Below are 17,318 nucleotides of genomic sequence, written 5' to 3' on the forward strand. Positions count from 1 at the left end.
AGAGGCAGCCAAAGAAAAGCACATTCTTACTGCTTCTGTCCTTGGGTAGCTTAGGGTTTGCTGAGTTGCAGCCCTGAAGCATCCTGCCCAGAGTCAGCCTGCTTACTCAGCAGCTTTGGCATACAATTTTTAAATCTGCCGAACAAACCAACTGTAAATTTGGGTCTGAAAAGGATTAAAGTAACTCTGCAAAGTCTGATTTGGGGTGATGAATGTGGCTGTGAAATGAGAAGTGGTCTCCATGTAAAAAATGATTGAGCCTGTAGGTCTCTCTGTCCATATTCTCCTCAGGTTGGATTTGATCTTGGTTGGTTCATGGGGATGTTTTTGTGGCCTCAGTTGTACCTTTCTCATTATTGTCTGTCAGATCCAGCACTGACAAAACACACGGATTCTGTGTTAATATTTTCCATGCTGCCTTTGCTGGGTAGAAATTCGCTCTAGAAAAGAACTGGTGTGGAAACAAACACCAAAAACTGTAGCACAGAAAGGTGAAGATGTGTTGTTTTTGCTTCGTGGAGGGATGAGCTGCCTGCAGAGCTGGGTGATGCAGCCGTGTTAAACACAAACCCAAAGAAGCTGCTGTAACGAAGCTCTGTGTAATAATTATTTACATGTGACACTCATTGCTGGTATTTCACTGTTTAAAGGTCTACAGAGAAGCAGTAAAACGTGTGGTATCCATTAGCTTTGCCGATGGACTAGAAAGCAAAGTTTTTCTAGATTACCTGGGTCATTACCTGGGTCATTACCTCGGGTGGTTTGTTTGGAAGTGACCAAATTTATGCTGAATCACGGATTCATGGTGTAACCTGGACTCTTTTAATTGTGCTGTAAATTTTTTTGAGTTTGGCTTTGTGCTGTTACGGTCAAAGTTTTTATGATAAAAAAAAGTTGTTTCTGAACACCAGGGAAGTGATTCCCTCACGCCTTTGAGCAGTACAAACCGACGTGATTCTAATTTTCATCACAGCTGTTGCAGTCACGTATCCAGTTGCACAGCTTGAAAAGTCTCATTTTGGATGAGCCATTCCAGAGGGGAAAATATGCCTATAGCATATTCCCCTGTACAGTGAGCAGATTAAAACAATTTTTAAAATTAATAAGTGACTTATAAATACTGAGGTTTACAACAGGTGTCACGAGGGCTGTACTTTATCTAAATGTCACCTGTTTTTCTGATGAGATTGACTGTGGGAGCTGTACCACACTGATACAGGTAAAAGAACATTAGTTTTCTCCTTTTAGCCCCTTCATCTCAGCTCTTTAAGCCAATGTAACCTTGCAGACCTTGACATGTAGGTAGCTAGAATTGACCTGTTGCAGGCAGGCCACTTTAAAGCCAAAAAGATCTTTAAAAATGTGCTTCTCAGAATGAGAAAGACCTTTGATACTGCTCATTCTAATGAGAAACTGTGCTCCTGGTTACAGGACCTACAGTATGCAGAATTAAGTAAAATGTTATGTCATCTTGATATTTAATTTAGTAAAGCCCTCTAATAACTTCACCATTATCCAAATAATTACATTACCCAGAAATAACTTGCAAAGCTGAACTGTAGTCAGAAATGTTCCAACAACAGCATGTCATGAAGGTTTTTTTCCCCTTAGATTGGGACAGAAGAATTTTTTTCTCTTTGTTTTGGAGACTTCTTGTCTCCAACATAAGAATCATGTTCAGCTCCATGTAGAATGCAGGCTGAAGGCTTCTGTGAAGTGAAAAATTGTGCTTTACAAAAGGCCACTGTAAACCATTTATTGCCCTGACAGTCTGGAATATGGGACATTGGACTTGCCTGTGGAAAGCTCTGCTTTGGGAGCAATGATGCATCGTTTAAGGTTCAAAACCTGAAATAGGACCTTTTCATAACTGCTTGTGGAGCTCTGAAAAATGCATGTTGGGAATCAGTGACCTTGTGCTGGTTTATGTCTAGGGTAGAGAGCTAAATCCTGCTGAAATGACTAATGTTATTGCAGGGAGTAGGAAATACAGTGTATTAATCCTGGAATAAGTAGATTTAAGATGATTCTTTATTTTCTCTGGGTGTAAAATGGATAAGTGACAGTGCAGATTTCAGTGTATACATACCCTATAAAGAAATAAGAGGTTGATGAGGCTCTGAGACCTTGTGAATAATTAATTTTCTTTATGAAGGCTCACCTCTTGTGCAATACTGGGGAGACAATCCTGCAGTGGAGAGAATGAGCTGCTCAGATGTGTGTGATCACATATATTGTGTAAAGCACGAGTTTTATTGTAGGAATTATTAATGATACTGGTCATACTGAGTGATGTTTATGTCAGCCATTGCCCATCTTAGGTGTGGTAGGGTAGATGAAGATGACTATATGGGCTCATTTATTCTTAAATAGCCTCAGAGTTCTCTCACCTCCTAATAAGATCTTAAGGACCATGCCAGGTGTTGTACTTGAGGTAAGAGTGTTAACGTTGGCATGAGACACTTGTCTAAAACCCTCTGGATCCTGCTTGCTAAAGCTGCACAGAGCAGGAGAGTGGGTCTGGGAACTGGGACAAAGGCTGCCTTATGAACAGCTTGCCAGGTCATTTCTAGATTTCATCTCTCCTCTTTAGCAATATGACCCCTTCACTTCATGCAGATGTAAGCCAAAAATATTCCCTTCCTCAGTGAACTGACATTAGGGGTCAGCTTGTTTTCAGAGCGCCTTTGCCACACATTCTTTGTTAGTGCAGCATGTGTTTGGGGAAGTTCTCAGCAGTGCTGATGGCACATGGAGATTAAAAACTTCAGAATTCAGTTACATATTTCACATGCTGCTTGTAGAAACTACTCTGATAAAAACACCTGTATTCACCCTCTGAATTAAGCCAAACTTGAGCAGAGTTGCTGTTATAAGTATTTATTAACTGTATAAAGTGTCCCTTCAAAGCAAGGATATGTATTCAGGGTTCAGTATGAATCAGGACATTGGTACTGAGCCTCTTACCCTGCTTATGTCAAATGCTTGATATAGTCACAAGCTTTTAAGCTCTGTGTAAGATGCACTTTGAAATTCCACCTTGACAACCTTGAACCTCAGGACGGTTTGCAGGAAGATTGCTGAGCTGTTCTCCTTTCTGAGATGTATTTCTTTGCCAAAGTAAACATTTGGTAGTGGTAGTGTGAAAAGGACTTGGTTCAAGGTTTTGGTGTCTTCAGGGCTACAAATGACTGCAGGAAGAACAGACAAATTCTGTAGGCAGAGTTTTAGATACAGGGACAATTTTGTTTGTTCTGCTCCTGGCTGTTCTGGTGTCTCTGCAAAGTGGTTTCTGTGGACCTGATTGTGCAAGGTACTGCTATAGAAGTGTGGGGCACATTTTTAATTAAAAAAGCACATTGTTGTAATCTTTTGATTTGCTTAGTCTACATGTTTTCTTGTAGTTGTCATCTTGTGTTTTCACTCAGTAAACAGATGTTATTTTCTGGCTTAAGTACAACGTGGATTTCATAATCATAATTTTTGGTGGATTGCTGAAATAGAGAAGAGGGAGCTAATTTGTCCTCAGACTGCCAGTTCTCAAGAACTTCTGCGTGGTCTGAAAGAATTTGGCTGAACTTTGAGATCTAGCATTATTTTTAGTGAAGATTTTGTGCTGCATTGTTATGATGTGCTTTGAATGGCAACAGAAATTAATACATTGATTTCTAGTTCTCTCACCCTTACCCTTTTATTTCTTTCTGCCAAGTGGCAAGAGGAATCAAAGCCAAGAAACCCAAAATTCAGGTCTTGGCTTTACTCATGTTTTTCCACACACCCCTTTAGTAGGTCACTGAACCATTCTTGTCTGTTCCTTTCCCATGTGGGGGAAAAAAAAATTTCCATTCTTTTGGAAAGCAGAGTTGGTATTCAGTCACTTGAGCAGCTGCTTATCTGACTGTGTGTCCTTAAGCTATGATTAGTCTTAATCAAACAAAGGGGTATCTAGTGATGCTGCAAGCTGGGAAGGGGTGGGGAGGAATAAAAGGAGCTTTGTAGCCATTTTGCGCTGAAGGCTGGGCATTTCTGGGGTGTCAGAGGCATTTTGACAGGCTTGAAGTAGAGAGTGAGCTCTTTAAGTTGTTCCGGGTGGGTGGAATTTTTCCCCTAATAACAGCACTCAGACCTGTTGCAAAGCAGGAAGAGTTGAGAGGGCAAGGAATGAGGCTGGAAGCTCACTGAGGTGTGGAGGAAAATTAAGAGGATCTTTGAGGAATGCATCATGTGAATTAGAAGGGCCAAGATAAAGCCACGCAATGAAGTGGATGGTGTTGACAGAGGCCACAGGGATAGAAAGAGGAAAGAAAAAATAAGATACTGCTAAGTTCAAGTCAAACAAAGGATGTCTCAGCTGACTGTGTGGGTTTGAGCCTGGATTACAAACTCACTGAACCCGTGTGAGTGAGGAAACAGCAGGAGTGGATGGAATGACAGCAAGGAAAGGGAAGTCTCTAATGATGGTGGGGACTCTGGAGAAGAAAAGAGGTTGGAGTTGTACTTAGATGAGATCTGATAAAAAGGACAGAGGTGAATGATAATGATGAGCTGGGGACAAAAGAGAATGTTGGTGTAATGCTGTTCAGGGTAGGAGGAATCAGAATGAAAGGGAAGAATGTTTGGAAAGTAAGGGTAGATGGTTGAAGGTGTGGCTGGAGTCAGGGTAGTCCAGTGTTTATTCCCTGTGCTTTGATCTGTGATGGGAGAGTTAGATAGGAAGCACTCAATGAGGGTGTGCCTGATAAAGGAGAGAATGAGCTGGATGGATCCAGACATGGAAGTCATGGATGATGGAGCAATAAGATGGGGGCAGGAGAGCTGGGGTTCCTGGTTTGGCTCTTCTCATGCTGCCCTGCTGCCCTTTGCTGTTGGAGAGAAAGGGTTCTCTTTTTAAAACAGAACAACAAAAACAACAAAAAACCTTATCAGTTTAGAAACTTGGACCAGTTTGAGTTTAATCTGGTATTTTGTTTTTAATTAACGGACTACAGGCTATATGCTTGCAACTTCCTTTCTTTGTATGCAGAAATTAATTGCATTTACAGTTTCCCTCATCTGTCCTTTGATATCTTAAAATCACTGGCACAAACAGTTCTTTAAAGACAAAACTTCTAAGCTACTTCTGAGGAAAAAGACAAGCTTTTTAAACTCTTTGATGGCTATAGAAATATTTTACAGCTTTCATACAATTTTCCTTTCGCTCTGGGAAGGAAACCTTTAACATATCCATAAAACAATTATGAAGATGATTAGGAAAAGTACTTGTTTCAGTTGCCTCCAAAGAAAATAGAGTTGGTTCTTTGTGTTTCAGACAGTGATGGAAAAACCTGAATGTGATTGTTTTTGGTGCAAGCTAGAGTTACACTATTGTCACAGTTTCTGAAGCAGGAAGGTTTGAAAAATGGGCTTAGGAGAAGCAAGGTTCTTCAGAATTGCTTCTAATAGTTTTAGTACCAGAATAGAAATTCTGAACAGGGTCCTTTTCAAATAATTTTTTGTTTGTTTGCTCAAATGGGAATTGGAAAGTCGTTTTTGGTTGTTTGTTTTTGAACGTAAAACACACTGACTTGGTGTCATTCCTGATCTAATGAATGTAGCCATCCCTGGGTAAGTAAAGCAGCCATTGCCATCGGAAATGTTCCAGTATGTGTTTGCTTATTTACTTTGTGACACAAGCACAAAGCTCTTCACTAACCCTTGGTGTCTTGGCTGTTGATCTTAGATAAATCAGGTACTCCTTTTTCCTCCTTTTCCCCCTTCAGAAAATGACCAAAACAATCTCAGCACTTCAGAGCCTCAGATATGTGTGCTGGCCTTTTTGAAAGGGGGAAACAAAGGCGTGAAGTTTAGAAGTGAGCTGACATAGGAGTCTTAAAGAAAGCCCTATCAAAGATGACACTTTTGCTACAAACTTAATAAAGGAAAGAGGACAAAGGGAAGAAAGATTTAGGAGGGAATGAGGAAGAAGATGTGCAGCTTACTGATACCTCCCTTAGAAAAGGTATTGAACTGGTGAGGAACTCTAGAGATATAAACTGCAGGGTAATAAAACCAGCCCAGTAAATGAAGGGCAATCCTAATGCTTCTGGAAGGGAGTGCTCTGCCGAGTGCCCTTGGCATTCACTGAGCTGTCTGAGAAGCACCTGCTCCCTGCCCTGACTGTGGTTCTGAGAGGCATCATTGCTCTCATCGTGCAGTCCCCAAAAAACCTTTTATATCTGAAGGATCACTCTGGATTCCTGAGTGTGCCACCGATAGTGGCCTTTTGGAGAATCTGGAAAATCCTTTTGTTGTTCTGTCGGGCTTGGAAGTCTAAATGGTGTGAGCTTCTCTGAGCTGTCAGATGGTTAATAGCCATTGGAGGCATGACCCATTTCTGCAAGAGAGATTTGTTCAGAAGCTGAATGTGCCACTCCAGGCAGCAGGAGGACCCTGCCTGTTTGGGAACTCTACTCTGCAAGAAGCAGAAGTGTCGAGGGCCCCTGGTCTGTTTTCCTGCCTTGGCTTGATGCACTGCAGTTGCTGAGCTCCTCCTCCCTGTGTTAAATCTGCTGTTGGATTGAGCAGAAGTTTGCTTGAACTCGGTGGTGATAATGTTTATCTTCCTGTCATTCCCACACATGTGACAATCTCTTACAGGTCTCTTCCAGGCTTAATGCCTCTGAGGAGAAAATGTTAAGGAGAGCCTGGGTAATGACTTGACTATTCTGTCTGGTGTGAATGGCTGCAGGGGAATTGCTATTCCCTCTGTTAAGCAGATTTCACTTTGTGCCTTAAGGTATGGAAACTCTTGAGTGCTGCTTAAGAGCAACCTCAGCAGCAGGTACCTTTGTGAAAGACTAGTATTTTCAGTTTGCTGTCCAGCCTTGACATCTGATGGATAATAGAAAATGGGATTGGAAGGGACCATGGGAAGCCATCTAGGCCCAGGGAAAAGATTCCTTCCCTTGGTTGGTTATCCAGACCATGGCCACTTGTAAGGTATGCATAGGTACAGAGCCCACAGTGATAGGAGTGATTGTCAGGGCTGCTTTGTCACCTTTGAGACTCTAAAAGAAAAGGTGACATGCCAGATGGAAAGGGCTTGCAGGGCACTGCTTGGATTATCATGTAGCAGGGGATTAGCGACAGAATCTGATTCACTTCAATTAGTGATATGTCAGTGTGTTTTGGCCAGACCACTGCTGACCTGCAGATAACCCTTTGCCATGACACGGTCGGTGACGTACCGTGATGTGAGGAAAGGGTTCAGCTGTTTAAGTAGCTAAGCACACTGCTTAATGAATTGATCACTTTTCCTGAAAAGCACAGAAAAATGTTAATGACTTGTTAAATTTTAATGACTTGTTAGAGAGCTTTTTATCCTGGTTTTGTGTTTGCAGCACATTATCTACAGCAGTAATGCATGGTTAGAGACCTTTTCATCTCTCTACTTCTAGTTTAGCTGATAGTGTAGTGCAAGGAAGCAGTGGATACAGTCCTTTTTGCTATATTTGATGCCTTTTCTTATTTTATTTTTTTTATATGTGGTAATGTCTTCCCACATATTGAGATAAATGCTTCTCAAAAAAAATCATAGTGGGAGATTTCTGGATTTCCAGGGGTATCTTTACTGCTTGTTTATACCACACCAGAGCAAGCAGAGGATATCTTTACGGGTAGAATACTTATGTGGTGTTTGTGCTTCTGTTTCATTGCAGATGAACAATATTTCCCTATGCATTCTCCCAATGATTTGGGGTAGAAAGAACAGAATTTTGGGGGGACAGTTCAGAGCAGAAATAGGAGAGGTGAAGCTACTTTCAGCAGAAGGAGCAAGGAAGAATGGTTGAGAGATCTCCCTTAGTCTGTGAAAAGTCCTTATCAAAGTGCAGAGGTCTAATGCTTGTTACAGCTTTGTTTCTGCATGAGCTTGAAAGGGTTCCTTCCGTCTCAGAGATGAAGGGTGGTCTTGTCTTTGCTAATGTTGGGTGGGGTTTACTTGTACTAGGGCTGGCTTGTGAATAAGAAATAGAATTGAAGAGTGGAGCCTTAGAGGTGACTGAGGGGGTAAGGAGAAGATCTAGATAGCCTTGCTCTTGTGTAATAGGTTTGCCCTTCTTGAGAAAGAGGATTGCTGGTACTGGTTTTGGAAGTGAGGCTACATTGTTTGTAGTTGGGTCTTGCAAATCTGGGGGGAAGGAGGCAGCTTCCAAGTGTGACGTGGCCTGAACCCTCCATGTGGGGTGTGTGCTCCTCCCAGCTCTGTCCTGTGCTGCATCTGCCCTGGTGTTCTGAGAGAGTCCTGCTGATGTGGGTGCTCAGAGGTGTCTGTGTTGAGAGCTGGTGTGAACACCAGAGCCTTTAGTGCCATTAGAATCCCTGTGGTGAGTGCAGGACCACATCCTGCTGATGTGGGTGCTCAGAGGTGTCTGTGCTGAGAGCTGGTGTGAACACCAGAGCCTTTAGTGCCATTAGAATCCCTGTGGTGAGTGCAGGACCACATCCTGCTGATGTGGGTGCTCAGAGGTGTCTGTGTTGAGAGCTTGTGTGAACACCAGAGCCTTTAGTGCCATTAGAATCCCTGTGGTGAGTGCAGGACCATGGTCCTGTGTCCTGCCAGGCAGAGGGAGTGAAGGAAGAAAGGTGTGGAACTGTTTTGTCCTGTGGAACTGTTTTGTGCTGCATCTTGTACTGCTGTCTAGAACAGATCTGCCGAAGCACATGTAAGCAGGATGAGGCCTTTTTTTTTTTTTTTTTTTTGCTGATTACTCCAACAGCGGAGCCTGTCAGTCCTCAGAGAGCAGCAGGGCTGTTTTTCATGAGAGACATGTCTGCATAACAAGTTTCAAGCAAACATTGCAGAGGCACGAAGGAGGCTTTGCTTCTGGAATCTGTCAAGCTCATTGTTTTCAGAACTCTCTAGCATGCGATGTTTACTCGAAATCCTGGCCTCCTTTCCCTCGGTCGCTTTGTTTACTCTCCCTTCCCTCAAGGTCCCATAGTAACGGGTGCTCTGCCTGCAGCAGTTCAAGGACACAACAGCTGAAGTGACCTTGGCCAGCATGGCTGGGACACCTCTGGCCAGGCTGCAGCAACTCAGTGACTTCTGTATCCAGCAGCCAGACCCTTCCCCAGCTCAGGTGAGCTTATTGTCCAAAACAGTCTTCTTGTCCACATCGCCCCATCTGTGGCAGGGACTTGGTTGCCTTGGCACCAAAATTCTAATGTAGGGCAAAGGTCAGACTCTCTCCAGCCAGCCAGGGTGATGATACAGAGCCCAGGCCTGTGTGGTAGTGCTGGTGTATCTTTGGAGCAGCTGGAATGAAGTGACGCTGGGGTTTCACAATAGACCTAAAAATAACTCAGGCCCACAGCATTTAGTTACTATATGTTGATGTGAATGTGCTGTGAGCCATCAGAGGCTGTTCTGCTCAGTTCTTCTTGCGTCTTGCATGCAGATTTTAGGCTGCTCTTAAATCTGTACTATTCTGTTTATTCTCACTGTCCACACCATTCACAAAGACACTGAGACCAAACGGAGCAGGAATTGTGGAAGAGCTTCTCAGGTCTTTGTGATTTTTCTTTGAAGTCCATGACTGCTCTTGATTATCTTTTTGTCATGCAGACTTTGGCTTTTGGTGCTGTGATGTGACACTTGATTTAACCTGTGTTAGTTGTTGAAAGCCATTACTTTGCAGTGTGAGGTAGAAGTGATCAACAAGGTAAAAAAGGAAAGGCGTGCACATAAAAAAGGAAACTTAAAAAAAAAGATTAAGAGGAAATACCTGGGCTTGTGGGTCTGGCAGCTGTTAGAGAAGTAGTGCCAAACAGGAAGAGGGCAGTGGAAGATCTTGTTGCATTCCTGATCTGCCAGTCATTGGATATGGGTATTATCTGCTGCCACGTTTCCCAGAGCAAAGAATGATATTATTAGTTTTGTTCTTGGATGGTCAGTCTGCTCATCCTGATGAATTTCTGTGTGTTTATATGGAAGATGTAGTCCTGAGTAAGCTTAGCCATGGCTAGTCAAATTCTGTTTATAATATTTACAGTGAAAACTGTGCATCAGAACTCCCAGTATTTGAGTGAGAGGCAGCACAGCCAGGTCCTGGTCCTGCTAAGCTGTGTTGTGGATTCAGGAACGAGCTCTGAAACGTGCTTGTCTGCTAGCAGCACACAAAGGTCTGGATGTTACATGTCATGCTTCTCGTGTTAGTGTGTCCTGTACAGTGTCCAAAGAAGGTATAAATGTCTCCCTGTATAAACTCCTGCATATTGGTATCTGCACAGCTTAGTCCAGCTTTCTGTTTGCTTGGTAAACATCTGTCCCTGACAGGATGGCGGTTGAGGGAACTTGGGTGGAAAATGTGCTGGTGGTGTGCCAGATGTGGGAAAGCACAAAGCAGTGAAAGGAACAAACTACTTGCTTTTGCTCTTTAAAACAGCTTTTGAGAAAGAAAATTGAGTGCAGGGGTTGTAGAGGGAGGAACAGGTTTGCCACCTGGAAACACATACAAAAATTACTTTTCTGGGTTAAAGGATATGAAGCTTTTAGAAAAGAAGGACTAAGTCAAAAGATTTGGATAGGGTTGTGAAATACTTAGATCTGTTACAGAGCCAGAGAAGCTCTTCATGTGTTGTCAGCTTATTTCAAATGAACCTAGTGTTGGGGTGGAAGAGCTGACTCGATCAGGAATACAAATATCCTCAAGGAGGAAACTGCACTCACTTCAGGTATTAGCAACCATGTTTGACAACTAAAACAGAAAACAGAGATTGTGAAATAATTGCTTTGGGAAACCAAAGCAATCTGGCCAAAAGCTGTGGCATCCAAGTCATTGCAGTAGTCACCATAGTGTCTGTTCTTTACTAAAAATGTCATTATCCCTCCCTTTCCAAAGCAGAAACCTGCCAAATCAATATACGTGCTCAACTGGGGTTGAAGTGTCTATAAACAGCAAAAAGAGAAACGATGTAGTTCTTCCAGTTCGCTCTTAGGGAGTGAGTTAATATACTTGCTAATATAATTTTCCATTAGAGTTGAGTGGGGCTGGTTGTTGGGAGCTGGCAGGAACATCGTAGGGACAAACTCATCCTGTTCTGACCCTTCTCCATGCAGCTATTCAGCTGCTGGGACTGAGCACTGGGCAGGCTGGACCTGTGGCACCCTGGGTGGTTGTTCTTGCAGCTCTTGCTAAAGCAGGTGCCGAGTGCCTGAGTGAGCTACACAGTGTTTTAGTATCAGCTGGGAAAAAATTCCAGGCAGCAGTTGGTCTCTGGAAGCTGCAGATAAGACCAGAGTGAGTGGCTGTGGCTGCTCTCAGTGGTAGCAGCCTTGTTTTGTGCTGCTGCCTTCCTTCACAGGCTGCCTGAAGGAGCTGGGTATTCTGTGGTCTTGTGAAAGCACAGAGCCAGAATGTTTGTGACTGGAATGACACTGTGATCTGAGTCATTCCTCCTGTGAAGAGGGGTTATTTGCAATCAAACTTCATGGGAACCAGAGGCATTCCTCAGTCCTGGTCTGTCCCTCATGCTATGTGAAATACTTAATCCTTAATGGAAACCATGGGATTAGATTGCATTTGCTTACTTTATCAAGTCAGCAAATGTTACCGAAGAGCACAGTTTAGCTCTGCAAGTAGATGCATAGAATTCTGCAATAAAAGCTAATTCATTACTGTGTCTAATAAAATTTTGCTCTGTGAAGGCTGTTGTTTAGGAGCCCAGCATGGATCCCATCTGTTTTCAGTATCCAGTCGTACAAGTAGAACCCTCAAATCTCCAGTAAAAATCTTAGCCCAGCTTAAGGAGACTAAAACTTTTATTAGCAGTTTTTATTAGCACATTAGTAGGCTTGGTGTCTGAGCTTGGCATGTGGTGATTACAGACTGGGTGGATGTAGCAGGCTATTGGAAATGGGGAGACAAATCTTAGGAAATTAAGAGAGGTTGCTTCTCTCCATAGCAATAAACATGTGAAAAGTGTTATTTGCCTTTCACATGAACTTTCCCAAGGGACTGTTAAGTCCCCAGGACAGGACTCTACAGAGTGAAGGTTGAGGGTGTTTTTTCTGTGACTTTGGCACATAGGAAAAACACGGTTCAAAAAAAAGACTTGAGTGATGGTCATTTAGTGACTTTGTTGTTGTTTTGTTTGTAGTAAGATTCAGGAAAGTGCTGATGATGTCAAATGTTTTACAGGTGAAGTCACCAGTTGCTTCGGGACATAAACCATCTCAGTCTATTTGAAAGTCAGTGCAGCTGTGTCTTTTAACTGGTGTGCAGGTGAATAGCATGAGAATTTCTGAACCATTTTGCTGCTTGATATTTAATCATGGTGGTTACTGGGAGCAAAGGAATGACTTTAGAAGGATATAATGCAATAAAATAAGGTCTTTCTCTGACACTCACTGCATATAGTGAGGTTAAATATTGTTTTATGAAGTTAACTGCTATGAAGCATTCATCAGTGCCCTGTGCTGTGCATAGTTACCATAACCACCATCATTATAAAGTAACAGATCCAACAATTCAGCAGGACTGGAGCCACTAAGGACAGGGTTGATCTCTCCATCTGTGTGTGGGAACCTGGCACTGCCCAATCCTAGACAGGCAATGAGAGCCATCTGGGAAAAGTGTGGTGAGGATTATGTGGCATGAGCATTAGCTGCTTCCCTGCCAGCCCCATGTCCCAGTTAATTAAGGAAGGGTCACTCACACAGCCTGTTCTGCATTGCAGCAGACAAATCTTCACAGCTCCTGTTTGACTGGTGACTCAGAGGTGAAAGTTTGTTTTCCACTCCATGTTCTCTAAATGTTCACCCTTCCCAGGAGTCTATGGTCTTGGCTGGGTGGATCCTGGGGAGTTTCACTGCCCTGTTTGAGACATGGCTGCTCCCGTGGCAGGACCATGCACAGGACCTTGGGATGCTCACCATGAATTGAAGGGCTGGTTTTGGTGAAGCATTGCCAAAGCATTTGTTTGCACATGGATCCAACAAAGCTCTCAGTAGAGATTTTTCCCTTGAGTTGTGCATGACCTTTTAGAGGCTTCGTTTTTTTTTTTTTTTTTCTCTCCTCCACATTCCAGGCTGTTTTATGCTAATTCTGGAAAGAGTTTTCTCCCTACATCATCTTTCTATGGGATTTTGATTGATCTTTCAGTAGTTTCAGTAGTAACACAACGGTGCCTTTAGCCTCCCTCTGTCTCTTGTGTAGTTTCTGGTTCAGCTTTTATGTAAACTTTGAATAAACTGTGTGTGCTGTTGCAGTCTTGACTCTGTAATAACTGAATTTGGGAATCAGCCTGGTGTTTTTCAAGCTGCAGGGAGCTGGTTGCAGACAGCTGGGATGAAAGCTTTGTGTCACAAGGGGAGAGCTGGGGGAGCATCTCTGCTTTTGCAAACCCTTAAGGCGCTTTCAGAATAAGATCCCTGAAGTCTTGCAGTGTATTTATAGGCTTGTAATGTTGTTCAGAGAATGTTACAGTATCCTTTGCGGCAGAAGTGCTGGTTTCGGGTTTCTCGAGCATGGTAAACAGCTCTGGGCTTCGGTGGTATGTGTGCTGCTCAGAGAGCTGTGCTGATCTGCCACGCTGATAGGGTTTGTTTGGGTTTTGCAGAAGCTCCGTGTGTGGAAAATCTTTTAAGTCCCAGATCATCACATCTTGATCAGTTCATTAATCTAGGCTGGGGCCTTAATGTTCAAAAAGATTCTGTCACGTTTATAGCTCTCCATAGAAGAGGGTCCTCACCAACAACCATCCGTGTAAATGAAAGTGGAGGTGTACTGCAAAACCCTACCAGTTCCTGACCATCTGTATTGGAAAAGAGCTCTTTGTAGTGAATATTGTGATTCTGAGAAGTTTGATGAAAAGACAGTGGCAGAACTCAAGCCTTAGGAAGAAGTGGAAAATTAAGACACTGAAATAAATAGGATCACTTCCCTTTATATTGAAGCAGCTCTAAAAATGACACTTCTTTCCACCATGCATGAGAGCACAGGAAACACTACAGAAAGAAGGAAAAACTAATGTGTTGAAAAAGAAGGAAAACCAAATGCACTGATCTGATGTGAAATATGTAAATCTAGTTCTTGCTAAAGCTTACTCCTGCTGGTATCATTTCTAGTGTCAGGTGTGTGGCTGGGATATGCTTGGCTGGTGTTCTGTTCTTGCTTTGCCACTGATACACTTTGTGGCCATGGGCAGCTGCTCTACATCATGGCATTTCAGATTGGAGCAGTGAAAGGGGTGGGATTTGTCTCTGAGCATGGATCTCAGAGCACTATGTCACTTATGTGTGACAGCCTCTTTTTCTATGATAGGGTTTTTGGTAATTCTTTAAGATCCTGAGTTTTGACACTTGAAGTGTGTGGCGTTTTATAAAGTGTTAATATTTACAAAGTATGTGACTGTTGTAGAGGGGCAGAGTTAAGGACAGCAGGGATCAGGGAGAGGTTTTGGGAGGGTCAGCAGTGACAGAAGTGATGGTAAGGCCCATTTTCTCAGCCTTTTTGCTGACATACTAATGACATTACTGAAGAAGCTTTTTTCTTTCCTTGCTGTTCCAGTTCTGTACTAAAGTGAGCCACTGTTGGACAAATGTCTGAAAAGCAGGAACATTTCTAGAAATCTCCTTTGATTTCTGACTGGAAATGAGAAACTGTCTAAACATTCTGAGTTTCTAAATAGCAGCTGTCTAAAGGACACTATAGCCTTCAAGTCTCCTTGATATTTGTATGTTCTTTATGTTTGCCCAGTGCTCTTCTCACTCTTTCATAACCTGGATGAAACCTGCATCTGGTAAAGGCATTTCTCAGTGGTCCTTCCCAGCTGTGTGCAGCCTCCCCCTGCACACAGCTGACCCTGGCCATGTTGTGTTTGGCTAAACCTGCAGCACGAAACTCCTTTCCTTGGTTGACACAGTGGTGGTGGTATGAAAGGCTGTCAGGGTAGGTGTGATAATGCTCTCAAAATCTGAGTTTTTCACCTCTCCCTGAGGAGGCTGCCTTGGCACAACACCTGCCTGGTCATTCCTGAGTCCAGAGCAGACAAGATTATCAGAACAAGAGCCCAGGCACTGCAAACTTTAGTTTATGAAGATGAAGTTAAATTTCCAAGCTTAAAATAGCACTGAATTTATAATATAAATAAATCAAAGTTTCTTGTGGATTTGTTGGGGCAGGAGTATTTGCTTCTGGCATACAGCTGACCTTTTACTTGCCTGTTCCATTTCAGGAGGTGCATACCTGAGCCTGCCTGCGTGAAATCGGTTGAGATAACATGTTCCTTGGCAGGTGTTGCAATTCCAATTTGCCAGTGGCTAAACTTGATCTTTGTTTTTATTTTTCTAACACTTCTTAATAGATAACGTTCATGATGAAGGAAAAATATTTGTCTGGTGCAGAAACTCCATCTTCAAGATCGAAGTATTATTTTTGAAAAGGAGATTAATCAAACAGTGAGGGGACAACAGTGAGATTGTTCTAAAATGTTTGATTTACCTTCAGCACAAAGCTCCCTGCTGTCCTTTGTGGTTTGTGGGCAATAGAACATCCCTCCACAACCCTGAGCCTGCTACTGGTGGGAGGATTTCAGGTAAGGAGGATGAACCAGGTAACCAAGCAAATGACCTGCCCTAAATCTGGCTTTTAAAATGAGATCTGGCTGGGATTAGTATCCTCAGGCTCCAGCTGGGATTAACTTTGTAGGTAGGAATAGTAAGATGCTAAAATGTGGTCTCCTCGCCAGTCCTACACACATTCACGCCATGTAGAAATGTTTTGATTTCTCTTGCCTGCCCCTTTGCTCCAACACACAATGCATATAATCTGATTCTCTGAATGAACCTTTGTTTGGGGAAATACTGTTAGTTTTGGCTCTTGTAGAGCTGAGCTGACAGGCCCAACTCCCCAGCAAAACAGATTGGAGATTAAAAAACAAACTAAAACCACGCCTTCAAAAAAAAAAAGCTGGGGAGAAGCCAGGAACTTTTCTGTGTTGCTGAAAAAGCTAATCTATTTAGCTACTGTACTATCAAATCAGATTTTTGTCCTTCTTCTTAAATTAAGAGCCTCATTGCCATTACCTGTAATAAAAGTAAAATTCTTTCCCTACCTCAGAAAATTGCGTGATCATGTACAGGAAGGAACTGGGGGGAGGCACAGAGGAAGTAGGTTTTGAGGCTGGAGCTAATAAGGCAAAAACCAGTTGTTTTAGCAGAAGGGCAGTGGGAATCCATTACCTAAACAGGAAAATACAGGACATTTCTCTAGCTTGTTCCTGTCAACTGAATTGACAAAATTCAGATTTGAAAACAAAATAATCTGTTTATAACCATAGCACACTAGACTCCAGTGGTCTGTAGGGATGGTGATTCCTGCAGACATGCAGTAGCTGCTTTCCAGTCTGTCTGCTGGCCTTGCTGGGAATACATATTTGGGCAGCAGGACAGGCCTGTGGAATCTAAACCACAACACTTGGAGGTTTGTGTTTAAATTCCATGGACTATAGATCTTGGCCAGGTGCTCTGAATGCAAGAGGAAAAAATAACATCTCCTGAGTTAGGCAGCCAAATGTAGCCAGAGATTTTCCTTATCCCTGCATATCAAAACAAGTGAAAGATGAGAGGGTGGAAATGAGGGGTTTATGTGCAAAGCACAGTGGTATGTCAAAAAAAATCCATGTCCCACTTCTAGTGCTGTCACTCACACCCTTTGTAGTCATGGGCATGTAATTCACTCTTTCCTTATTTTAGGCAGGAGATCCTGCATTCCATCCTCACAGGGTATTTTAAAGGCTTCTTACTTTGTGCAGCATTTAGTTCACTGCAATCCCAAGATCACTTCCCAGCTGAAATTTCTGCTCAGCAACTTCTACACGTCACGGTGTGGAGAATGAACTTAAATTTTTTTAATGGGAAAAGGGGATTTTTCAGCCTGGTGTTTTACAGAAAAATCCTCCCTATTGCCTTCTATTAGAAAATTATTTAAACATGAGGCTGTGGTACTGTTGTGAGCATTTCTGAGGGAGATAAAAAATGGGGAACTGCAAGTTGAATCAGAAACAGCTGAATAAAGCATTTGAACTGTATAAAAGTCGTACGTTCTACCATATTATACCATATAGTTTCCATTTAATCAGCATGTATTCAAGCTGCCTGTTAAGTGGAGGATATATGGAATTTATCTTGCTATTTTACAGCCTGCTTCTCTGCCCCTTCAGTGCTCTTTGTAGAAATCAATTTCCTAAAATGCTGGTGTTTCTTAATGCTAATAAGTAATGAAAAATCCCCCAAATTCCTTCTGGGTTTGCATACAGATGAATGTCCCTTTCTGCTC

The 17,318-nt window shown here is 42.7% G+C and overlaps 1 protein-coding gene across 4 annotated transcripts in view; it reads left to right on the forward strand.

The window, feature by feature from the left end:
- MLXIP (MLX interacting protein) overlaps window positions 1–17,318 on the forward strand; it is a 42,721-nt gene that overhangs the window by 1,749 nt on the left and 23,654 nt on the right. The window contains exon 1 of one of the 4 annotated variants that reach the window (XM_085075518.1): window positions 4,030–4,527. The exons of the other annotated variants lie outside the window; for them this stretch is intronic. The gene's annotated coding sequence lies outside the window, so the exon portion shown is untranslated. Of the gene's footprint in view, window positions 1–4,029; window positions 4,528–17,318 lie in introns of those variants that run through there. 4 annotated transcript variants of the gene reach the window in all.

Source organism: Lichenostomus cassidix, chromosome 15 (assembly GCF_008360975.1).
Source record: "Lichenostomus cassidix isolate B80296 chromosome 15, HeHo_3.0, whole genome shotgun sequence".
Classification (NCBI taxonomy): Eukaryota; Metazoa; Chordata; class Aves; order Passeriformes; family Meliphagidae; genus Lichenostomus; species Lichenostomus cassidix.